The 5,000-nt window shown below is 49.6% G+C and overlaps 1 non-coding gene across 1 annotated transcript in view; it reads left to right on the plus strand.

The window, feature by feature from the left end:
* Positions 1-3,443: 3,443 nt before the first annotated feature.
* The window catches only part of LOC142985714 (small subunit ribosomal RNA), a 1,902-nt gene continuing 345 nt past the window's right edge, over positions 3,444-5,000 (plus strand). Inside the window, exon 1 of the ribosomal RNA XR_012960261.1 lies at positions 3,444-5,000. This exon is cut by the window's right edge and continues 345 nt beyond it. This is a non-coding gene — a ribosomal RNA (small subunit ribosomal RNA).

The raw sequence follows: 5,000 nt of genomic DNA on the forward strand, positions 1-5,000 counted from the left end.
CTGTTGAGCTTGACTCTAGTCTGGCATTGTAAGGAGACATGAGAGGTGTAGCATAAGTGGGAGATCGTTCGCGCGATCGTCGCTGAAAAACCACTACTTTCATTGTTTCATTACTTACTCGGTTGGGCGGAAGCGGTGCGCGGTCGATTATATCGGCGGGCGCACGGTGTTTCGTTCCAAGCGTGCAGAGTGGCGACGTGGCGGCAACGCTCGTCGCCGTACAACTCCCGCGTGATCCGGTTCGAGGACACTGCCAGGCGGGTAGTTTGACTGGGGCGGTACATCTGTCAAAGAATAACGCAGGTGTCCTAAGGCCAGCTCAGCGAGGACAGAAACCTCGCGTGGAGCAAAAGGGCAAAAGCTGGCTTGATCCAGATGTTCAGTACGCATAGGGACTGCGAAAGCACGGCCTATCGATCCTTTAGTATAAAGAGTTTTTAGCAAGAGGTGCCAGAAAAGTTACCACAGGGATAACTGGCTTGTGGCAGCCAAGCGTTCATAGCGACGTTGCTTTTTGATCCTTCGATGTCGGCTCTTCCTATCATTGCGAAGCAAAATTCGCCAAGCGTTGGATTGTTCACCCATCAAAAGGGAACGTGAGCTGGGTTTAGACCGTCGTGAGACAGGTTAGTTTTACCCTACTGATGGCTTGTCGTTGCGATAGTAATACTGCTCAGTACGAGAGGAACCGCAGTTTCGGACATTTGGTTCATGCACTCGGCCGAGCGGCCGGTGGTGCGAAGCTACCATCCGCGGGATTATGCCTGAACGCCTCTAAGGCCGAAGCCAGCCTAGCCGAATCCGGCAAGGATATGCTCACTGTGGAGCCCCGAGAGTCGGGAGGCTCTAAACAATGTGACTTTACTAGTCGCGCTTCACCTCGTGAGGTGCGACGTCGAAGCCCATTTGGATCGCGGAGATCGATGCTGTCCGTTTAACGCGTGCATCACGGCTCCGAAGGTCCGAATCTACCTCAGTTCGATGTCGGGGCTCGGAATAGTCTGTAGACGACTTCCGTTCCTGGCGGGGTGTTGTGCTCGGTAGAGCAGCGTCGTGCTGCGATCTGTTGAGACTCAGCCCTACGCCAGGTGATTCGTCCGAGGACGATGATGATATGTTGTTGTATATAACGCGCGCAGCAGTGTGTGCGTTATATACAATATTATATACACGCACACATACGCGAACCGCGATGGTGTACGGTCGCGTTATAACACGAACACTCTCTGCTACAGTCACTCTCTCTCTGTGTGTGTGTGTCGACCAACTTCGACAACGAGAAAACGAGAGAAAAAAAAAAAAATTAAAAATTTATAGGCGCGCGCGTAGCTCGATCTTTCATGTTGTGGGGCAATTTAATACACGAACCGAATAAACATCTAATATACTCGCTACACGCTCGCATGCGCATGCGCAGCCCGCGCGCTTTTAATACACGAACCAACCGCAGCGAGGTCTCATTGCATTGTTATGACGATGATGAATAATAAATAGCGTTAGTTAACCTCAAATCATTATACATACATACATAATAATAATAATAATAATATAACTCACCTTCATTTATTTTCCCCCGAGTTGAGAGGTTTTCTCGCCCTCAAAGCGTGTGAGGGTGATGAAACTCACCCCAAGCTGAAAACATAAGTTTCGTTGCAACTCTTCTGCCCTCTCGGTGTCACTGAAAATCAGAACAGAACCAGAATCAATGTTTTGCCTTTTTTTTTTTTTTTTTTGGGACTGTGGTACGAAGGGGAACGGCGACGGGGGAGGGGGAGGGGGGGGGGGGGTGATAAGACCGGGGAGGGGGGGGGGTGCTCGCATGCACCCCCTCCTGCAATCAATATACGATCACACAATGACGCACCATAGCACTACCTCTACCCTCCCCCCTCCCCTCCCCTTAATCACCCACCGCCCCCTTGAACCCCTTTGCTCCCCCTCTCCCTCCCCGTCTACCCGCTATCACTGTAATAATACCCTGCCGATCCGACTACTGAAAAAACCCTCCTATATTCAGCAAATTAAGCCCCCCCCCCCCGCTCCCCCCTCCCCTCTTGGCCTGGGGGGGGGTGAGGGGTGAGGCGTCGGAGGTCTGGGTAATTGTGTCATCGACAGGACAAAAACAAAATCCTGCTCGTCGAACACACATATGTATATTATTATGTACACACACACGGCGAAACGCGCAAACCCGACGACACAGACTCTACGATTTGACATATGTGTACAGCGGTGCGATCGTCATTTGTTTCACGACAAACGACGATCGGCGGCGAGTGCGAGCGCGAGATAGAGCTGTTTCACAACATAGAGTCAGTCTCCGTCGTTTGTTGTCTCACTTCGGCGACTCGACTCTGTGTTGTTGACGGGCGGCGGGCGCGCATCATCACGAAAAACACATATATATGCACCCCGAAAGAAAACAAAAAAAAACGGTGTGCATATATATGTGTTATGTGTTATAATCGTCTACGAATTGGACTGTGTGCTAGTGTTGTCATGTGTGTTTCTACTCTACACAGCAACATATGTGCACACACGAAGTAGTTGTACGATTATCACGAGTAGAGAGTGATGTATGTGCTTGACCGCGGCGGAGTGTTTTCGACGCGACGAATAAAATCTTTGCTATAAGAAAACACTCTCTCGACTCTCGTTCGTGTACCGTCCGTGAGTGTGCATTCGTTCGTTCGTTCGTTCGTTCGTTCGTTCGTGCGCCGCCGCTGTGCAGGCTAGGGCGACAACGCGTTCTTATTCGTTGTCCGCTCTATCATAAATATTTATCATCACTCTCGTTTGTTCGATAATAGAGAGTACGAGAAAGAGACGACGCTAGACTTTGCTACCTATGTATATATGTAATAAAGTCGCGTCGTTACAGACAGACAGGACGACTCGACTATCGTCGTCGTCGTCGTCGTCGTTCGTCGTCTCTCGTATTCTCTCGGATAAAACGAGAGAGATAGATGAATCTCTTTAACTGTGTGGGCCGACGGACCGTTGTGTATGCACGAGTCCGTATAGAATCGAAGCGGTCCCGAGAAAAATTATACTTACACCTCTATCTAGCGAGGCATTACTCTATAGACACCGGGCGGAATCGTGATTGTTTCACATCCGTATTGTGTTAAACGTTTTTTTAAATAAAATGTGAACGCGTCTCGGTACGAACGTTCCCAATTGGGGCCACGTCAGTGTGTCCTGAAAATGCAGGCGGGCAGCGGACGTTTGACGTGTTTGAGATACAACCGTTTCAAACGTTCGCCCGTCGGCGACCCCAAACTCTCTATGTGCGCACAACACTACATATAAATATTTATTTACATGTGCGTGTTGTGTGTACGTTTTACAGAGCTCGCCCGTAACGCGTCGGCGTGATCTAGGATCGTCGACGCGCGGGATCGACGGAGTGCGCGCTACGAGCGCGTGTTCTATTCGATAGCTCCCTGGTTGATCCTGCCAGTAGTTATATGCTTGTCTCAAAGATTAAGCCATGCATGTCTCAGTGCAAGCCGTATTAAGGCGATACCGCGAATGGCTCAATATATCAGTTTTGGTTCCTTAGATCTTACTCAGTTACTTGGATAACTGTGGTAATTCTAGAGCTAATACATGCAATCAGAACTCTGACCAGTGATGGGATGAGTGCTTTTATTAGATCAAAACCAATCGACGGAGGGCCCCGCGTCTGAAGTCGTTAATTTTGATGAATCTGGATAACTTTTGCCGATCGCATGGTCCAGTACCGGCGACGCATCTTTCAAATGTCTGCCTTATCAACTTTCGATGGTAGTTTCTGCGACTACCATGGTTGTCACGGGTAACGGGGAATCAGGGTTCGATTCCGGAGAGGGAGCCTGAGAAACGGCTACCACATCCAAGGAAGGCAGCAGGCGCGCAAATTACCCACTCCCGGCACGGGGAGGTAGTGACGAAAAATAACGATACGGGACTCTTACGAGGCCTCGTAATCGGAATGAGTACACTTTAAATATTTTAACGAGGAACAATTGGAGGGCAAGTCTGGTGCCAGCAGCCGCGGTAATTCCAGCTCCAATAGCGTATACTAAAATTGTTGCGGTTAAAAAGCTCGTAGTTGCATTTGTGCGCCGCGCTGTCGGTGCACCGCATCCGCGGTGATACTGACACGTCTGCGGAGCATATCGTCGGTGAGCCGGCGGTAATACGCCGGTTCAATATCAAAATCCTATCGCGGTGCTCTTCGGTGAGTGTCGAGGTGGGCCGACAATTTTACTTTGAACAAATTAGAGTGCTCAAAGCGGGCTCAAAATGCTGCTTGAATATTTCGTGCATGGAATAATAGAATATGATCTCGGTTCTATTTTGTTGGTTTTCAGAACTCCGAGGTAATGATTAATAGGGATAACTGGGGGCATTCGTATTGCGACGTTAGAGGTGAAATTCTTGGATCGTCGCAAGACGAACATCAGCGAAAGCATTTGCCAAAGGTGTTTTCATCAATCAAGAACGAAAGTTAGAGGTTCGAAGGCGATTAGATACCGCCCTAGTTCTAACCGTAAATATGTCATCTAGCGATCCGCCGACGTTACTACAATGGCTCGGCGGGCAGCTTCCGGGAAACCAAAGATTTTGGACTCCGGGGGGAGTATGGTTGCAAAGCTGAAACTTAAAGGAATTGACGGAAGGGCACCACCAGGAGTGGAGCCTGCGGCTTAATTTGACTCAACACGGGAAATCTCACCAGGCCCGGACACCGGAAGGATTGACAGATTAACAGCTCTTTCTTGATTCGGTGGGTGGTGGTGCATGGCCGTTCTTAGTTGGTGGAGCGATTTGTCTGGTTAATTCCGGTAACGAACGAGACTCTAGCCTGCTAAATAGGCGTCGTCATTTAGGTGTGCGTGGCTCCGTCACGCAACTCACTGGCGACGTATTAAAATTCTTCTTAGAGGGACCGGCGGCTTCGAGCCGCACGAGATTGAGCAATAACAGGTCTGTGATGCCCTTAGATGTCCTGG

The sequence above is a fragment of the Anticarsia gemmatalis genome, chromosome 30 (genome assembly GCF_050436995.1).
Source record: "Anticarsia gemmatalis isolate Benzon Research Colony breed Stoneville strain chromosome 30, ilAntGemm2 primary, whole genome shotgun sequence".
Lineage (NCBI taxonomy): Eukaryota > Metazoa > Arthropoda > Insecta > Lepidoptera > Erebidae > Anticarsia > Anticarsia gemmatalis.